A 21,883-nucleotide genomic window follows, 5' to 3' on the forward strand; every position below is an offset into this window, starting at 1 on the left:
AATAACCGGGGTAGATCATCACATCAATAATTCACATTCCTTGTAAGTACAAAGAAAAACAATCACCCATAATACTATAATCTAAACAAAATCATAGCTGAAAACTAATTCATAGGCTGTCAGACTTTTTCCTATATGTGAAGAAAAAATTTAATTACAAAATGGTTTAATATCATACATTTTGTTTGGAAACAATTATTGTCCTGTTTTGAAACAACTTTTTTTTTTTTAAGGGCCATGCCTGCAGCATATGAAAGTTCCCAGGCTAGGGGTCAAGTCAGAGCTGCAGCTGCCGTCCTGCACCACACCCACAGCAACTTGGGATCTGAGCCATGTCTGCAACCTACACCACAGCTCATGGCAATGCTGGATCCTTAACCTACTGAGCGAGGCCAGGGATGGAACCCACATCCTCATGGATGCTAGTCAGGTTCATTACTGCTGAGCCATGACAGGAACTCCTTGTAACTACTTTTTCTCTTAGCAGTATATTCTAAAAAATATAGATCTGCATCATCCGTGTTCCTGATTGCTAACTTATGCAACCACGCCTCTGTTGTGAACATTTCCTTTGACTTCAGTTTTTGGTAGTATAAGCCAAACTGGGTGGAATAATCCTGGTGTATTCCACACATCTTTTATATATGTGTATATATAGATCACATCTTTTACACACACAGATATATATATATATATATATATATATATATATATATATATATATATATATGACTGGACCACTTTGCTGTACAGGAGAAATTGAAGGAACATTGTAAATCAACTATATTTTAATTAAAATATTTAAATTAAAAAAATAAAATAAAATAAATGGTCTTGAGTTATACTCATCATAGTGGACCCCTTTGGAGCAGGGCCCTAAAGCAATGACTGACTAATTTCCTCTCTGGTAGATAAAATGGTCTATTTAAAGCAAATATTTTGTAAGCCAATGAAGAATCACCACCCACTATGATCTCCCTGAAGCTACAAACAAATAAACAAAAATCTGAATTTTATTCTCTACAAAGGATCTCTTCTTTACTCTATAAATCATATATTTCATCACCATACTCCAATCCCTCATCAAAACCTAATATGGTTTTGCAAGACCAAGAGAAGTGAAAGCCAACTGAATTTTCAACAACTTAGAAGACCAGTCTAGTATGTAAAAATAAATATAAACTTTGCTTAGCCAGAAAAATTGGGTCACTTCAGGGAAGTGACCTAAACAACTGCTAGCCTATAATTTTCTAAGATGTTGCTTATAAGACCTTGAATTACTTTCCTTAAAATCTGAACTTCCCAAATAATTAGATTCTAATTCATCCTACATTAATATGATTCAGAAGATTTATTTGTTAATTATTCCACAGAGATGGAACTAGTAACCTGCTAAGAGTATTTGTGTAATACATTCATTAATTACATAACACGATGACTATTGTTTTTCACTTAATGCATGTTAACATCTAACTCGGTGCCAGGCATTGCTTTAGGTGGTGGGGACATATATGCCCCTGCAATAAATCTCCACTGTCACAGAAGGCTGAGGAGCAGTCCCTCTGATACAGCGGGAGTCTGGTACTTGCTCATGATGTAATCGTGATTGGACAGTAAGTAAATTGAGTACCTCACTTCCCTGGATGGTCACTGAGCCCTGAGGTGCCCTGATAAATGAAATTAACTCCACATGCTCTGGGAAAATTTTTGAGCTAAAATACTTTCAGCTGTTGTGAAAGTGAGGGTGCCGTTATGATAAAAATCATAGTAGGGGACACTTCTCAAATAATTAGCACCAGTGATTTATCCTAATTGCTCAACATTCTCCTGAGATGAGGGTGGGTAAGATGACAGATGAGGGCCAGTCCCATGTGAAAGTCCCTAAAAACCTACTTCTTTGGGCTTTGGAAAACTGCCAGGTCTCATGCCTCCTACAAACAGTTCTGCAAAAGAAGCAATACCTTAACCTACCTTTTCCTTTACCTTTATCAAGATCAGTTGAGAACTCTGAGAGCCAGGCCCTTGGGATTGTAACAAGAATAAATGCCTGGGGGAGAGGGGAAAAGGAAAGAGGGGTGCCTCCCCACGATTTTCCTGGGGCCAAGTCAGAAGAAAAAATGATTGGTGCTTCGTAATGACAGTTTCCAATAGTTCAAGTTTTCATCAAAGCCTTCTGTGTCCTCTGTATTTTATATTTCTCCCCCAAGTATTTATTCATAGTATATTGGTCCTAAGACTCATGAAGTCTTAGAGCGCAAAGATGCCTTGGAGATCCCCTAAACTAAACCCTTTATTTTAGAGGAATTCCCTGGCCTGCCCCACTAGTTACCAAGGGAAACAATATGGCCAGTTATTGAGGGAAATGGACAGCCTTCCATCTCCTGAACCCCCATCTGTGCTCATCTAACAGCCCACGTGACCTCTGTTTCACTGTTCCCACTTTCAAATCTGATGATACTTGTAAAGCTTTAAGGGAACGATACCATAACTCCCTTAAAGAGGGCTACTTACACCTAATTAATTATATAATCTTAAATCTGTTAACATTACTCAAAGAGATCACCTTCGATTTCCTACACTGAACCAATTTCCTACACTGTCAATCAAAAAGAAAGTCATGAATGGTCATCAGTATGATCACAAGAAAATATTTTTAGGATAAAATGGACCTTTTGTTGGTCAAAATCTCACAGTAAGAATGTTTACCCCATGGATAGCACTCTTGGGGTCCAGTAATGTATAGCATAAAAATGTTTACACTTTAAAAAAAAAAAAAGGAGTTCCCGTCGTGGCGCAGTGGTTAACGAATCCGACTAGGAACCATGAGGTTGCGGGTTCGATCCCTGACCTTGCTCAGTGGGTTAACGATCCGGCGTTGCCGTGAGCCGTGGTGTAGGTTGCAGACGCGGCTCGGATCTGGCGTTGCTCTGGCTCTGGTGTAGGCCGGCAGCTACAGCTCCGATTCGACCCCTAGCCTGGGAATCTCCATGTGCCACGGGAGCGGCCCAAGAAATGGCAAAAAGACAATAAATAAATAAATAAATAAAAAGACAAAAAAAAAATCTGCATTTAAAAAGAAAAGGGGGGGGGGAATAAGGAATTTCCTGATGGCCTAGTACTTAAGGGCCTAGCGTTGTCACTGCTGTGGCTCAAATTTGACCCCTGGCCTGGGAACTTCCAAGTGCTATGGTGTAACCAATAAATAAATAAATAAGCAAATAAGGAAATATAGAAATTCCAGTTTTAATTATATTCTGAAATTTAATACATATCTTGGAATAATCTGAAGACATGTAAATCATGGTACCTGCTCCCAGGAAATTAAAAGCCACTAGAAAAGATGTACATAAAAATACAGAGCGAATAGGTCCAGGATTTCCAAAAAAGAAGAGGGATTTCTTTACAGGGGTGTCAAGAAAATGCTTCCTGGCAGAGGTAGAATTTATGCTGGACCTTCAAGAATGAGATTTGGGGCAGTAGATACACTGATGGATGGGCCATTGCACATAAAGGGAAGAGCCTGGTAACAGGAAACTGCAGGGTTTGCGTAACAAAAGATGAGTAGTCTAGATGACTGAGTTATGGATATATCCAAGCACACAGTGGGAGAAAAGATTCCAGTTAACAGTGAGACCCTATGGAGGGCATAAAGACCAAACTTCAGAGTTCTTCCTTTATTTTCCCTAATTTGGTGGGCCTTTTAGACTTCAGGAAGTTAGGATACATTTACAGAACCATTTGTTCCTTTTACAAACTCTTGTCCCAGTGGAGTCTGCATCCTGTTTGTAGTTTCATTGCTTTATCGATCAGCTAGCAATAACCTCATTATGTTTGGGCGGACAGGAATCAGGGAATCTGCAGCCTACTTGGGCATAATTGAAAGTTGATCCCAGCACTTCTGTGGTTCCCTATTATAAACACTCCTGCAGTACCAGGAGCTGAGCTTGGCCATCCTTAACCCAGCAGGAAAGCTTTGGGAGTTAGATTGGGTGTCATCATTTAACTGAACTTCATTTTTATACCTTTCCAAATACTGCTATGGCTATTAGTGTCACCACTTGAAACAATCAGAATAAAATCTCCAAAGCCAGGATATTCAGAACCTCAGCCTAGAGTCTCAGAAGAACCATCTTCTCAACTCTGTGTCCAAGGACTTCTCTGACCCTAATGAAGAGACAGGTTTTTTTGAACATTTTCCTGGACCCCCATTCTGTTTGGGATTTGTCTGTTCCCCCAGGGAGCTGACAGTCAAGGATGAACATTTTGTGTGGGCAGTAGAGGTCTACATATACGTATATGTCTTATCACTGTTTCTTTACCACTGTAATGAAATCTCCGAAATGACTCACCTCTGTTGTTGGCACAGGTGTTATTTTTATACTGAACCATAGGTAATGTACCCACATACCAGTCTTCCAGATTCAATCTCCCTCCAGCCTCAGCTTTACTTGGACATGGACCGAAACATCTTTGTTCTTCTTTAGATCTGATCCTAGACTATAAGCCCCTTTGCTGGTCCGGGAATATTACTGGGTTTTTTTCCCCCTTTCACAGCAATTCCATTGGTTCCGTCTCCTCTTGAACATCTCTCTATCTTTGTTTTTTTCCCCCTTTTTAGGGCCCCACCCTCAGCATATGGAAGTTCCCAGGCTAGGGGTCAAATTGAAGCTATATCTGCCAACCTACACCACAGTCACAGCAACTCGGGGTCCAAGCAGCATCTTTGACCTACACCACAGCTCATGGCAACGTGGGATCCTTAACACACTGAGCGAGGCCAGGGATTGAATGTGCATTCTCATGGATACCAGTCAGATTCGTTTTCGCTGTGCCACAATGGGATCCTCCGGACATCTTTTCTTAGCTCCCCAAAACAGTGTGCTGCCAATGGAGCTGAAATGTCTGGGGGAAAAATATCTCCCTAGAGAGAGTTGAGCAAATCATAGTCTACCCAACTGCTAAAGAATGCTTTGGATAACTTAAGTTTAGTGAGAATAAAACTACTCAGGCTATACCTTCAAAGAAAGGGCAGCATTTCATTGTTCCTAGTCAAAGCGCGTTCCCCCACATAGATACCTACTTTCATCTGCTTAGTTAGGTATAATTCAATTTAAATATTGCATGTTTTAGAATAAAAGAATGCTTAAATCCTGCTGTACTAATTGCATTACATGTTCAGTATCTCCGGTATCAATTACAACGGTGCCAAATTCTAAGCAGGTTACAAAATCTGATGACTAGAGTGAAATTCATATACTGTCTCCTCCCTCTACTGATACTAGTGTAATCTAGCCAGTTATTTTTCAATTCCAGGCTTCAGTGTAATAGCAGTTCTCTTTATGGATATGTGATGTGAACTATTGACAAAATTACCCTGTAATTACTATGTGAAGTCAAGGTAATTACACAGCAATTGTCCTATAATTATTGGATTTTGTGTCTGATTTATAAACCACGGTATGAATTACATGGTAATTAATAATGGTTCTTCCCGGTATAATTTTATTATTCATTAGTTCATTAGTAAATCCTGTATTCACAAAAATCAGTGTGTTTCAACAATAGCAATCACATTTAAACCTCTGAGACTTAGGAATCTGACTCATGTATTAAACAAATAAAAAAATAGTGTAAAACTATATATGGCTTAACACAATTAACCAAAGAAGTACTCAAACATAATCTTAATCCAAATTACAATATTTAGGAAACACACACCTATAACCACACACATATGTATATTTATACTTTAAATTTATTTATTTTGTAAACTACCATCAATTCTACATCTGTTCCTACCAAGCTGATGACTGTGTTGTTGATTACTACAGAGCCAACAGTAGGGGAAAAAAAATGAGGAGTTCCCATTGTGGTGCAGCAGAAACAAATCCACCTAGTATCCATGAGGATGGGGGTTAAATCCCTGACCTCGCTCAGTGGGTTGGGGATCTGACCTTGCTGTGAGCTGCAGCATAGATCACAGATGCAGCTGAGATCTCATTCAAAATGTTTTCATACAGTTATTGTCAACCTTGGTCACACATTATAATCACCTGGGGTGCTTTAAAATGCTGATTTTGGATCAACCCCCAGAGATTCTGATTAATTGGTTTGAGATAGAGCTGAAGCATTAGAAGCCTTAAAAATTCCCCGCGTGACTACAATGCATAACCGAGATGAATTTTATTCACAGCCCGTGTCAAATGGCCATTGGCTTTGAAATATATCTAGAGATACAACCTAAAGGTTACTGAATATTTGCAATTTCCACAACTCTGAAGTTAATTTTAGTTCTGTAGCTGACATTTTCAAACAATAGAGTCAAAGAATTGTAAATATATCACTATTGGTAATAAAGGTTAAGTGACTTGCCTGCCTTGCTAAATGTGTTCCTTAACATATGTTAATTTAAATATTTTTAAAAGTTTATCAAAGTACCCATGTGCATATTTTTAAAAGTCAAATAGTGCCATTGGGCTTATAATAGAAATCAGTAGTTCTCCCACTCCTATACTTAATCTCTAGAGACAGTCAATTTTTTACGTGTATCTAAATAATATGCTTATACTAGTATACTTGATTTTATAATTTTATATTGTACATTTGATGTACTTTCACCCAACTCATTTACCCCAGCACATACACCACATCATCTACCAATCTCCCAAAGCATTTGGTTGATTAAATCAATAGTAAATGCTTACATAAGTATGAGAGTAAATGGCCTTGGCATCTATGACTTGCATTACAACACTGTTTATAATTGACTCATGCAAAGAGGTGTATTTGTTCAATATTCCATGTGCCAATCAGTAATTCCTCCCCCAAAATATCTAACAGAACTCTAAAAGATTGTTAATAATAAAAAGGTAACAACCATTGAGCGTTTATATATCAGAAACTCATTTAAACAGTCCACATGTGCTAGTTTGCATTCTTTGTGGTAGCTATCATTATTCCATTTTGCAAAAAAAGAAAACTGAGTTAAATGTTTTGGCTGCATGGACAGTAAGAGATGAAACTCAGTTGAAATGCAGGCATTCTGGTTTCTGACAGCAAAGCTCTTAACCTTCACACAGTACAGGCAAATAAAGAACCGTCAAAACCCATTCACCCTTGCTCTGTGCTGTTCCTATATGGAGCAGTTGCTTTTCAAAATTCTGCCCTCTTGGGAGTTCCCATTGTGGCTCAGCAGGTTAAGAACCTGACTAGTATCCAGGAGGACACAGGTTCGATCCCTCGCCTAGCTCAGTGGGTTATGGATCCAGCGTTGCCATGAACTGCAGTGTAGATCTCAGATGCAGCTCAGATCTGGCGTTGCTGTGGCTGTGCTGTAGGTTGGCAGCTGCAGCCCTGATTGGACCCCTAGCCCAGGAACTTCCACATGCCACTGGTGTAGCCCCAAAAAAGAGAAAAAAAATTCTGCCCTCTTAACTACCTGGGACTTCCTTATAACTATCATCATAGGAACGTTCCTCACCTCCTTCCTATGTTCATCCTGTTTTCTGAACCTCACCCTATACTATTTCTTGCACTGGGCCCTCTTCATAAAACCCATTCTCTAGAAAATTCCTAATGAAAGGAAAAGGGAGGAGTTCCCATCGTGGCACAGCAGAAACAAATCTGACTGATATCCATGAGGATTTGGGTTCGATCCCCAGCCTCATACAGTGGGTTAAGGATCCCGTTTTGCTTGGCTGTGGTGTAGGCCAGCAGCTGCAGCTCCAATTCAACCCCTAGCCTGGAATTTTCATATGCCTTGGGTGTGGCCCTAAAAAGAAAAAAAAGAAAAAGGAAAAGGGAGGTAAAATATTGAGACATAAGCATCTGTTTTTCTCAAATTAATTTAGAAATTTCATTTGAGGGGGCTGGAGCCCCCAAGGTGCAGTAAAATATCTTTACTTGGCCCACACACTTTGTTAATCTGGCCAGTAACCGTTTCCTTTGCTCCTATAACATAGCACCACAAATGTGGTGGCTTAAAACACAAAATGTATTATTACCTGTTGCAGAGGTCAGAAGTCTAAATTAAACCCTCAGGACTACTTTCCTCTGAACAGTTCCAGTGGAGAATCCTTTTCCCTGCCCATTCCAGCTTCTAGAAGCCTCCCTACATCCTTTGGCTGTGGCTTCCTTCCCCTATCTTCAAAGCCAGCCACTAGATCTTCAAACCTTCTTCTCTCAGCCCCTATGCTTCATTTTCACGATGTCTTCTTACCTTCCGGTGATATCCTGGAGAAGCCCAGGACGGATTTGATCCCTGATCTTGCACCTATGATCTGTTTTGTTTTGTTTTTAATCTCTTCAGAAACTTTTCAAGAACTTCTCTTTATGTGCCATACACCAGAAATTAGCACAACATTGTAAATCAACAATACTTCAGGAGCTCCCATTGTAGCTCAGAGGAAATGAATCTGACAATTTGACCCCTAGCCTGGAAATCTCCATATGACCAGGGTATGGCCCTAAAAAGACAAAAGAAAAAAAAATCAATAAAATTAAAAAAAAAAAAAAAGAATTTCTCTTTATGACTTTTCAACCACAATGAATGCCTTGGTGCAAGAGTTTTTCCTTAATTATAACAAGTAGTAAACTTTTCATATTTGAAAACTCATGCTTTTCAGTTCAGAGAATTTATTAAATTGTTTCCCTGCTACATTTTCTCTTTTCTTTCATTCTAAAATTCTTATAGTTGAAGTCAGGACTCTTAAACTGAACCCCCCATTTTTACCATCTTGGCATTTCATTCATACTTTCTGGGGTTTTTTTCAATTATCTTCTAACTCTTCTATTGACCTTTTTTTTTTCATTTTTACTGCTATATTTTTACATTCCAAGTGTTCTTCCTGGTTCTCTTCATTGTTTTCCTGGTTTTTGGTAGTTGTTGTAGCTTTTGGTAAGGCTGTCATATTTTTGTTTTATGGATATGCTATCTGCTTTTATGCATCTGAGAATATGGATCCTAGCTGTGATTGTTGCTTTGTGAGTTTTATTTCTAAATTTTCTTTTTGCTCTCTGCCTTGTTTCTGTATTCTCATTTTTACTTTTATTCATTTAGGTTGATTTTTGACACTGTCATGTGCGGGGCTTTTGCTGATCGGGCAGTGATCCTTGGTTTAATGGAGTATTGAGGATTGCAGGACTGAGCAGCTAAGTGGAACTTCTGTGTGTAAAGGTGGATAGTTAATAAGGGAGCTCCACTATCATCTGTCAGGGCCTTACCTTTTCACTGGGGGACATCCAAATGTCAGCATCGCTAGATCTTTTTTTCTAGGATCAGCCAACTTCAGCAGTGAATTCCCAACCTTCTGCTCTGCCAACGTAGAGCAGTACGTAGCTGTCTGCAAGCATTCTTGGAATGGTGAGGGCTGAGAGATGGACAGAGAAGCCGTGAGTTCTGACATTTCAGGGTATGGATTCTCACTTAACTTCCCCTCTTCTCATGAAGGCTAATTGCCCCTGCATTAATACGCCAGGTATCCCCAAATCCAGATTCTCAAGGGTTCAGTGTTTCTAGAGAAACCACATGTCTTCATCAAGGGTTTAGATGGTACCCTGGGGATTTTAGGGCACCTTCTACAGACCTTTATTCCCTCCTCCCTTCTCCTCATCCATTATCTCTACTTTCAGGTACCTGGTACCTCGGCTTGCTGAGGTTTTCTGCATAGTCCTACAGCAGAACCTGACTCGCTCCCTGTTGTCTACCCCCTTGGCAAACTCTAAGTTCAAATTTTCCTGCTCTATATAGATGTCTATGCTTCCATCTATAAAGAAGGAAAATGTTCCATATTTCAAAAATATTCTTTGAGAGTTCCTGTAGTGGCTCAGTGGTAACAAACCCGACTAGTATCCATGAGGACACGGTTTCGATCCCTGGCTTCACTCAGTGGGTTAAGGATCTGGCATTGCCCTGAACTGTGGTGTAGGTCGAAGATGTGGCTTGGATCCCACATTGCTGTGGCTGTGGTGCAGGCCGGTAGCTACAGCTCTGGGAACTTCCATATGCCAGGGGTGCAGCCCTAAAAAGACAAATACATATTTTTTTCATTGACTATTTTTGTCATCTCTCACAGTATTTTTGTGGGGATTTTCCCTAAAAGTGGGATTTCCAGAGGTATAAACAGACATTCAGTCTGCCAGGTTTAATAGAAAAACTCCACTATTTCAAGCTAGGTCTGGGTAGGGGACAGAAGATTGACTCAAGCTGGATAACAGGAAAGTTCAGTGAAGTTGTTTCTTTTCAAAGGTATAAACAAGGATGGCTTAGCACTCTGCTAATGACAGCATGAGCCATGACTACCCCTAAGAATAATGGACAAAAAGATTATTCCATAGAAAGAGCTTTTGGATGGGAGATGTGACCTATTAGATCATAAAAATGACCACCATTCTGGAGTTCTCATTGTCACTCCATGGTTTAAGAACCCAACATAGTGTCCAGGAGGATGTGGGTTTCATCCCTGGCCTCACAAATGGGTTAAGGATCTGGCATTGCCACAAGCTGAGCATAGGTCGCAGATGCAGTTCACATCTAGTGTTGCTGTGGCAGTGGTGTAGGCCAGCAGCTGAAGCTCCAAATCGACCCCTAGCCCAGGAACTCCATATGTCACAGATAGAGCCATTTTAAAAAAAAGGCACCATTCTTCATTTACTCCTATACCATGCCCTTTGCAATTTAGTTCATAGTTCTTTTTTACTAGATGCCAGAGTGTCTTCCACCTATCTCTTGACTATGGGCTGATCTTATATTAGCCAATAGATGTAGCAGAAGTGAAGATGAGGCTCTGAGATACCTGGTGTGTTTCACTTGTCCCTTTACAATCCCACACAGGAGTTCCCAGGTGGCACAGCATTTTAAGGATTGTCACTACCAGCATTGTCACTACTGTGTCTCAGGTTGCAGCTGTGATGCAGGTTCAATCCCTGGCCCAGGAATTTCTACATGCTTCAGGTGTAGCCAAAAAAATTAAACAAATCGCACTCAGCTTCCATGAGAATGACCTAGAGCTAGCTTGCTGGACGATAAGACAAATACCCCTATGTGTCTTGTCCCAACTGACAGCCAAATGCAAATTTCCAATGGTGGCCATCCTGGGCCTGTTGGTATCCAGCCAATCTACGAACTGACTGCAGATTCAAACATGACCTGGCCAAGCCACACACAGACCAGAACTAGCCAACCAAGCCCAATATGATTTTCATGCCATTAAGCTAAATAAATGAGTGTTGAAGTCATTAAGTGGTGGCATATTTTTTTAATATGGCAGTAGCTGACTGGTATGAACTTTTAGTCAGGAGAAGCAGTCAACATGTAGTGACCAGGTAGGATGGAAATCATAAGAATACAGGTCCTAACTTACTCTTCTTGTTCTTTGTGTCACCTGCGAGTGCCTCCTATTTGTCTGACTACATGGTGAGAGGATTCATTCATGGAGTTCATATGGGTCAGCCTCCCAATGCACAGAGCAGGTTGAGGAAATGTAGAGAGTGGAACTGGAAGTGAAACGGAAGTGATTCACCATAACTAACCACCAGTGTTCTAATTCAAAAACTATCTAGAGATTTTTGCCAAATGTCTGCAGTTACACTGGAATTTCCAAAAAGAATCCCAAAACAAGATTTAGGAACAAAAGAATTTTTAGCCAATAATGATAGGAAAAGGAGGGTGATTGCCAAGGGGGACGGGGAGGGAGTGGGATGGATGGGGAGTTTGGGGTTGGTAGATGCAGACTATCACATTTAGAATGGATAAGCAATGATGTTCTACCATACAGCACAGGGAACTAGTTCCTGTCTCTTGGGATAGAACACGATGGAAGACAGTATGAGAAAAAAGAATATATATATATATGTGTGTGTATATATATATATATATATATATATATATATATATATGACTGGGTCACTTTGCTGTACAGCAGAAATTGGCACAACATTATAAATAAACTATACTTTGATGAAAAGAAAGAAAGAAAGGAAGGAAGGAAGAAAATGTATTATAATCCTACTTTTTTGTATGAACCCAGACCAAGGATTAATATCTTGTACTGCCTTCTCAACACATTTTTATAATAGTACATTATAAATTATGCACCAAAGGTAGGATATGCTTAAAATATTATGGTATCTCAGTTAAATAAAAATCCAGTGAACCTAAACAAAATTCAAATGGTAGTCACACTTAAGGGTTTTTTCTAAAAAAGTGTGAGACAATTAATCAGTTTTGGATTAAGTAAAATAGAAATGTATATCTCTAGCACAGAAATGAAGTTTAGGAGTTCCTGTCGTGGTGCAGTGGTTAACGAATCCGACTAGGAACCATGAGGTTTCGGGTTGGATCCCTGCCCTTGCTCAGTGGGTTAATGATCTGGCGTTGCCGTGAGCTGTGGTGTAGGTTGCAGACTCGGCTCGGATCCTGCATTGCTGTGGCTCTGGCACAGGCCAGAGGCTGCAGCTCCAATTCAACCCCTAGCCTGGGAACCTCCATATGCCACGGGAGCGGCCCAAGAAATGGCAAAAAAGACAAAAAAAAAAAGGAAATGAAGTTTAGAGACAAGCAGTTCAGGGCTGGGCCGGCCACTCCACTCAGGATTCCAACTTATTGCTTCACCATTCTCTTCCCAGCTACGAAGAGCTCTATTTTATCGCATAAAAAGAAAAGGAGCATCCATCCTCGCGGACCACAAACAGCCTCTGCTATCCTCACATAGGAAAGATGATGGGCCCAAAGTTAATGGTTAATTTCTGTTTTGTAATCCACTCCAAAAAATGATGGCGGCAGTACAGCTCAGCATGCATATGAAATCATGTAAGGACAGCAGAACCAAAACTGATGTGCCTGACTGGTGGTAGACACTTGATTTTTTCTTTTTCTTTTGTCTTTTCTGCGTCTTTTCTAGGTCCAAGTCCGCAGCATGTGGAGGTTCCCAGGCTAGGGGTCTAATCCGAGCTGTAGCCGCCAGCCTACACAGGAGCCACAGCAACATGGGATCCAAGCTGCGTCTGCGACCTACACCACAGCTCACGGCAACGCCAGGTCCTTAACCCACTGAGCAAGGCCAGGGATTGAACCCGAAACCTCATGGTTCCTAGTTGGATTCGTTAACCATTGTGCTGCCACGGGAACTCCAACACACTTGATATTTTTTAACTTCCTTTCCTAACTGATTCTGAAGACCAAATGTCATATTTACACATAAACAGCATATTGATGATACACATTACTTCACAAGTATAAAATAGCACCGATCCTCCTCGGGAAATTAGAAATCTTGAACCAAGAGCAAGCCTGTGTATCACGGTATTAAGCCTCATGCTATCTTCCACAGCATCTTTTTTTTTTTTTCTTTTCTTTTCTTTTTTTGGCTGCACCCACAGCATGTGGAAGTTCCCGGGCTGGGTATCGAATCTGAGTCACGGCTGCAAGCTACACCATAGATGCAGCAACACTGAACCCCTAACCCACTGTGCTAGCCCAGGGATCAAACCAGCACCTCCACAGAGACAAGCTGGATCATTAACCTACTGCACCACAGTGGGAACTCCCCATAACTCATCTTTAAAGGAGTTCTCAAACACTCCGTGTACAGAAGGATCTTCCAGGTGCTTGTACAACACAGAGATTCCTTGCTCCTGAGCTACACCTACTAAAACAGAATTTTCCCAGGGTTTCCAGGAATCTGTATTTTCACAAGTCACTTTAACAAGTAAACAAGGCAGTTGGCCTCCAGCGGAGGGGGGCTGGAAAAGATGGGCAGCACAAATTCTGAGATACTTCAAAGACTCCAGTAGGAGAATTTGCTTCCTCGCTGCTCTCCAGACTTGTTTTCCTAGGAATGTAGAAACTTTTCTTGCTATGTGTTTATTTCCCAGGAAAATTCTAGCAGAGCCTCAGGAGAACAAGTGCAAACACATTACATTTCCCCTGGAGTACCTTTTGCCCTTGGCAGAAGCTGTGGTCCCCAGGCCACACTTAAGGCAAGAGTGCTTTTAAACAAAAGTACCAAGCATTGTTTAACCTGAACTCATTGTAAACTTGCTGTAAATGACCTCACCATTGACACTGGCTTGGGGATTTCTTACAGGGTAGTGGGGGGCGGGGGGAGGGGCAGTGTAACGGGAGAAGGGGAAAAAGGTAAGATTGTAATTTTACAATTATTTGTGAGTGCCAAGAGTCCTTAAGCTGATCATTTAGAAAGAAGACCATGGAAATTCTCCTTCATACTCCTCAGCACTGCAAGTTATCATTATACCCCCAGGACATCTGACACAACTGACACAACATCCAACAGCCACACCTGCTTCCTTTCCATTTCTGTTCTCATCTCTTTCTGGGAAGGAGGAAAGCCATCTAACCTGGAGATTCTGGATTGGGGCACTCAGCAAAGAACATTTTGCTTCACATCAAGTGATGTCTTCCAGAGAAATCATCACTATTATAACAGCAAGACCATTAGAGCAGCAGTGAGAAGGATTTGATTAATACTGCTTCCAATTTTTTTCCACCTAACAAGAATGTAGGTTTCCTGCCACAAGAGTCAAGAGGTTAAGATCCCAAATGGGTGCAGCAGTGATGGTGTCTTTAATATGTGTGATGGATCTGTGTGTGTGTGTGTGTGTGTGTGTGTGTGTGTGTGTGTTCATTTTAATTGCTTGCTATAAATCAAAGGCAATTGGGTGCATATTTATGCATAGTTTCCTCATTACTTTGCAGATCTGTGGGGAGTGTTTATTGCAAGAGGTTTCATTTTGTTTCACTGAAATGGGCAGGATGTGTACACACAGACCAAAGCTGTTCAGACCAGAAGGTGTGTTAACCGCACCCCCCCACCCACCCCACCGACCCCATCTCTCCTTCTACTAGTGCCTCAGTGCCCTCAGTGATGGTACAAGAGCCCTGAAACCTCAACTTGGAGAATTTCTTAGCTACTGAAAATGTGTTTGACAAAACACACACAGACATATACCTCCTGTACATACAACACATTAGGAAGATTTTGGGGGCTTCACCCCTGTAGCTTATGGAAGTTCCTGGGCCAGGGATTGAAGCAAAGGTGAAGCTGCAACCTACACCACAGCTGCAGCAATGCCAGATCCTTAACCCACTGCACCAAGCCAGGGATCAAATCCATGCCTCCACAGCTACCAGAGTCCCTGCAAATTGGACCTTTAATCCACCTCGCCCCAGCAGGAAATCTAGGAACAATGTTTTAAATGAGGCTCAGCATTGCTTTATAAACATGATTCTAATTGTGACTATACTTTAATGTATTTTCTACTCCTATTCATCAGGAAAAGTAGATTTTTCTCTGTATCCTGCATAATTTAAAAAAAATGGAATATCAGGAGTTCCTGTCGTGGCGCAGTGGTTAACAAATCCGACTAGGAACCATGATGTTGCGGGTTCGATCCCTGGCCTTGCTCAGGGGGTTAAGGATCCGGTGTTGCCGTGAGCTGTAGATTGAAGATGTGGCTCGGATCCCGAGTTGCTGTGGCTCTGGCGTAGGCTGGCGGCTACAGCTCTGATTCGACCCCTAGCCTGGGAACCTCCATATGCCTCGAGAGTGGCCCTAGAAATGGCAAAAAAAAAGACCAAAAAAAAAAAGGAATATCATAGGACAGTCTACAGGCAATTTGGCATAAAGTGAGATTATGTGCTTTTTTAATGCCTCATTTATCTTTGTGGCTCCAACATTACACCTTTAATTTGCAAAGAATTTCAAACAATGTAAAGAAAAAGTAAAAAGGACCCTAGGAATGAATTCCCTGGAATACCAACATTCTCATTAATCTGAATTATTTTTCTTATTGGGGCTGCACCTGCAGCATATGAAATTTCCCAGATTAGGGGTCAAATTGGAGCTGCAGCTGCCAGCCTACACCATGCCATGGCAAATGCATGATCCAAGCCACACTTGTGAGCTATATCACAGCTCTCGGCAATGCTGGATCCTTAACACACTGAGCAAGGCCAGGGATCAAACCAGCATCATCATGGATATTAGTTAGGTTCATTTCTGCTGAGCCACTGTGGGAACTCCTCATCTGACTTTTAATTATGAGGCAGCACTTCAATGCCACATGTAGATGGTTTTAATCATTAAGTCCTGCACTCAGAACTTAGCATGCTTCTACCACTTACATACGCTGTTTCGTACATCACCACCCACCGAGAGCCATATCTGTTTTACTAGCTTTCTCTAGTCATTTTTCTCTCTCCTTCTTTCTCTCTCACTCTCTCTGAAGAGACATTATAAGCTACACACGCACACACATATGTTTTCTCTAGTTACCCAAATACACACATTTTTCCACTCAAACTTTATAATCTATCACTACTCTTTTTTTTTTTTCTGCTTTTTAGGGCTGCACCCACAGCATATGGAGGTTCCCAGGCCAGGGATGTAATCGGAGCTACAGTGGCCGGCCTACGCCACAACCACAGCAACACAGGATCCAAGCTGCATCTTCGAACTACACCACAGCTCACGGCAACACCAGATCCTTAACCCACTGAGCGAGGCCAGGGATTGAACCCGCAACCTCATGGTTCCTTGTTGGATTCATTTCCACTGTGCCACAACGGGAACTCCTATTACTACTCTTAATTACACAGTAAATACACACAGAATCCTCGAAAATGGAGCAAATTCTGGGCATGCCTTAGGGAAAGCCATCCCATTTATTTATATTCATATTTTAAATTTTTCCAGCTTTATTAAGATATAATTATATACAACATTTTGTAAATTTGAGGTGTACACATGTTAATTTGATATACATATATATTATGAAATGATGACCACAATATGGTTAGGTAACACCTCTATTACCTCACATAATTACTTGTGGGTATGTGTGTGTTTGTGTGTGTGTGAGGACATTGAAAACCTGCTCTCTTAAAACTTTCAGGTATGTATAACAGTATTGTCAGCTGTAGTCACCCTGCTGTACATTAGAGCCCCAGAACTTATTCATCGCATAACTGGAAGTTTCTACCCTTTGACCAACATCCCCCATTTCCCCCAACTCCAGCCTCTGGCAACCACCAATCGGCAATTCTTGTACAATCATAGTTTAATGTATATGAGCAGGGCTATTTCTACATTTACACATAGTGATTTGCAAAATATTGTAAATGTAATTACCCTTAAAAATATGTAAAAGACAACTGATTATAAAAATATAAGATCCTAGGAGTTCCTGTCATGGTTCAGCGAAAACGAATCTGACTAGTAACCATGAGGACACAGGTTCAATCCCTGGCCTCACTCAGTGGGCTGAGGATTTGGCATTGCCTGGTGTAGGTCACAGACGCAGCTTAGATCTGGCATTGCTGTGGCTGTGGCACAGGCTGGCAGATGCAGCTTCATTTCAGTCCCTAGCCTGGGAACTTCCATATGCTGCTGGTATGGCCCTAAAAAAGCAACAACAACAAAAAGAGGATAGACCATGATGGAAGATAATATAAGAAAGGGAATGTGTGTGTGTGTGTGTGTGTGTGTGTGTGTGTGTGTGTGTGTGTATGACAAGGTCACTTTGCTGTATAGCAGAAATTGATACAGCATAGTAAATCAACTATACTTAAATAATAATAATGATAAAAGAATGAGGAGTCTGAATACAAACAGTCTAAAACTCTTTGCGTTGTATGTTCTGTAGGGCATATTTACCTTGAAGACAGGCTTAACAAATGAAATACACTCCCGGGTTATTAAAAATGATTGATCGCTTCTTTAACACAAGATACATATACTTCCTGCTGTGAACAAAATGAGAAAGAGAGAATGAACAAGAAGAGATTTCAGGTGGATTCCTTTCACTTGTCAGCCAGCTATTTCCCATTTAGAGGCTCTCCCTGTGACTCTAGCCAGCTACTGTGACTCTATTTACTGGCGTCTGTGATTTCCAGCTTTTCCTCTTTATCCAGTGTCTTTACTCTAGAGTGCGGGAACAAGCTGTTCTTAAGGAAAAAAAGAAAAAAACACTTGAAGAGTAAGAAAAACAGACTAGGGAGGCTCCAGGTTCCCAGGAAATGGGAAATAAAGAAATTCTGAGAGAATCAAGCAATAAAGTGGTACCTGGGACAAATTTGTGGAGGAGTAGAAAGCTTCTTATTGGATGGCTTTCTGCCTGAGTTATTTCTCCAGGGTTGCACATGAATTACTTTGTGACTCTCTGCCCTTCTAGGTTGTCCCCTAAGGACCAAGGGAAGTTCCATGGCATAATATATTACTTGAATTGTATCCAAAAAGTAAACTTCATAAACTGAACCAAATACTTTCCTTTTTAAGCCCATGTGGACATTATTTATAAAATTTTTAATAACTCACTGCAGGATTGGAGGTTTTCCTGGGCTAAATTTTTGAGGTTGCCTCATTAATAGACTCCCTGCCGTGATCTTCTTTGTAGGCTCATCTGAAACACTGCCGTGGCTCTTCTGTAAATCCAAGATCTTCCAACACAACATGAGGCATGACACCAAGGAGAACTGCCTTGAATGTAGTTCAGATGAAAGCTGCTTCCTGGAAATAGCCTGCAGGAGCAAAACTTCCCTTCCTGCCAAATCTCAGATCCCAAACACAAGTAACTAGAGGCAGGAGCCTGGGCTCAAAGCCTGTTTTAATGGACTGAACCATCTAATCCTATAACCAGATCCTATTCACTATCAATTAAATAGTAAAGTTAGACTGCCTCAGAGGCACAAACATCTGCTATGGAATAAAATTAAATGTGTGTTAATAGAACACCAGAATCAAACAGAAAATGTTCAGGTGGTCTGGATCATCAAGAATAATTTTATTGTACTACGAGGTTTGACATTAAGGAACTACGGTGACTAAATCAAGCCAAATATTTTAGCTCTGCGATACCCATGTATAGTTTAGTGAGCCAACTCTAGATAAAGCCCTGAATTAACACCTAATCTACACTTAAGCTTCATAATCTTTAGAGCTTGAAGTACATGCTCTTAGTCCATTGTTCCAGCCATGCAAAAATGTAGCTGCTAAAGACCTGAAATCTATTGTTGCAGTACCATCTTGGCCCAGAAACAGTGAGCACCAGTCCACACCAAGATCTCCATGGTTCCTGTCTGCTCACTTATAAACCCATTCTAATCTGGCTTCTGGCCCTCTCATTAGCCCTCAGTAGCTCTCCCTAAATGTAGAATGGTTATATCACAAAATTCACAGATACATTTGGTCTTCATTTTATTTGACCTCTCTTTTGGCCATTATCACCTTTTTCTTTTGATTTTATAAACAATTTTTAATTAATATATAATTTCTTTAGTATTCCATACTATATAATCCCCATCTTTTTTTTCTTTTTTGGCCACACCTACAGCATGCAGAAGTTCCTACACCAAGGATCAAACCCGAGGAAAAGCTGTAACAGAGTTATGGGCAGTGACAACATCAGATCCTTAACACGTGAGGGAACTCCCCCACCTTATTTTTTTACTAACTCCCCCAGTGCACTCTTTCTATAGAGCCTAACAGAAAGCCAGCTAACTAATAAGACCTGTAAATCGCAAAATCACAGCTCAATTATCAGAAAGTAAAGTATAAAAAAAATGGACTTGGAGTCAGGACACAATAGCTTATTAACCAGGAAAAAGAATAAATTTGTGGAGTTGGATTTTTTAGTATTTATTTGCTCGAATCTCAGGTGACATAATCCAGACCTGGATTTCTTTGTGGAAAGGAAATAGTAAATTTAAGATTTTTTTATAATCATAAAATTGTTTATTCTTCTTGTATCAGTTTTTGAAAGTTATATTTTTCAAAATATTGTCTACTCTATTCAATTTTAAAGTATTCATATAAGATATCTTATACGTAATATATCTTCTTTTTTAACTGTCTGTAAAATGTGTGGTAATGTCACTTTTTCCATTCTTGATATTGTTTAATCAGTCTTTCTTCCTTTTAATCCAACTGAATTATTCTTTAGTTTTATCTTCCAGTTCACTAGTTCTCTCTTCATTTGCATCTACTCTTGTTGTTTGGAACACATCTTAAGTTTTTTTTTATTTTTTAATTGACAATTATATTTTGTTTTAAGAGTTTAATTTGGTTGTCTTCAAATGCATATGGTTACTCATATATTGCCATGGTGCTTACCATTTTTGTAAATCCATTCTTTAAAAAAAAATCTGTAAATAATTTATATAGTGTGGTACACAGCATAATATGCCTCCTCCCCAATGATATCCTTATCCTAGTACCCAAAACTGTGAATGAATATGTTGTCTTATTGGCAAAAGAGACTTTTCAGATGTGATTAAGGATCTTGAGATGGGGAGTTTATCCTGGATTATCTGGGTGGTCCCATGGTAGTGTAATTACAAGAGCCTTTATAAGAGGAAAGCAAGAGAGTAAGTCAGAAAAAGGAGATATTGAACCGTAAATTGGAGGGATGGACTTTGAAGGTGGAAGAGGGGCTGTGAGCCAAGAAAGGCAGGCAGTCTCTAGAAGCTGGAAAAGTCAAAGAAACATTCTCCTCTGATGCCTCCAAAAAGAACACATTCCAGCCAATGCTTTGATTTTAGATTTCTGAAGTTCAGAACTGTACAAAAATAAATTGTGTTGTTTTGACCCTCTATGTTTGTGGTAATACATTACAGTAAAAATAGAAAACTATTGCACATAGTTATCTTATATCCATAGATAATAGTTCCTTCATCTGAAATCTTCAAGGAACTAAATCCAGTGCTTCTCTCTCTCTCAGAATGATCGGTAAGCACTCCGTGCTTGGGTGAGCCATTTAAAATCAACACATGGCAATTTGGATGTGTTGCTTTGACTCATTTACTAAGAATGGAACTTTTTACTGGAGCCCAGAACAAGAGAAAAATCTCTACTGATCCAGGCTACTGGCAGTGTGTGTGTGTGTGTGTGTGCGCATTTGATTTTTTGGCCAAGAGGATTCAGTGAGGCTTGTAGTACCTATGGCTTATTGGAATTCTGTGACTGATGTTATTATGTAAAAAAATTCAGCAGTGATTTTTAAGCAGAAATTATATTAATATTTGTTTGAGAATGAAAGATAGTTTATTATAATGATAGAATTAAAATCCATTTCATTCACATCAGCAGGTCCTTTGGTAAACTTAATCACAATAGGACATAGTTTAATAATTTTAAATTATTTCTGAACAATCCATGGCAAATCTTAATCATGCAGAGGGGCCAGAAGTTAAGGATTCAGTCTAGGTCTATTCCCAGAAATTGTTAATATAGAGGATAACATTGATAGCATTAAGACATAAAACTAAGTAATACAAAAGTGCAGTCAAAAAGAGTAATCCATGAACTATCAAAAAACACACTGGAAGAGTTTTTCTTACATCTAAACAATATTTCTAATTCTCATTCTATGATTCTAGAGTTTTTTCTCTGGCACACTTGGGAATTCAGTAACAAAAAAAGCCGCCCCCCCCCCCCAAAGAAAAATCTCTTAAAGTTTTGACATGGTCTTCTAAGAAAAAGAGAATGAGAAAAAAAAGGATGAGAGCATTCTCTGAAAGCTCTCTTTACCATGACTGTTAATAAGATGACTTGTCTCAAGACCAAAATTTAGTAGTCACAGTAAGACAATTTCTAGATTTCTGAAAACTGATTTTTAAGTTCATTTCTTCTGGCTCCTTAATTCGTATATAACTCACAATCAAGTTTCAAATACAAATTGACATCCCTAAATACAATCTTCTATTAAAACAACCTGAAGAGAGAATTTTCTACAGTCTTAAGAAGACATGATTTCCATGATAATAACAGCAAATTACAAGCATAAGAGAAAAATTAATTTAATCTTCAATGAGATTTCCCTCCTTCTCCTAATGCCTGCTGACCATATAGGAATTGAATGGGGCCACCAA

This window comes from Phacochoerus africanus, chromosome 3, assembly GCF_016906955.1.
Source record: "Phacochoerus africanus isolate WHEZ1 chromosome 3, ROS_Pafr_v1, whole genome shotgun sequence".
Taxonomy (NCBI): Eukaryota; Metazoa; Chordata; class Mammalia; order Artiodactyla; family Suidae; genus Phacochoerus; species Phacochoerus africanus.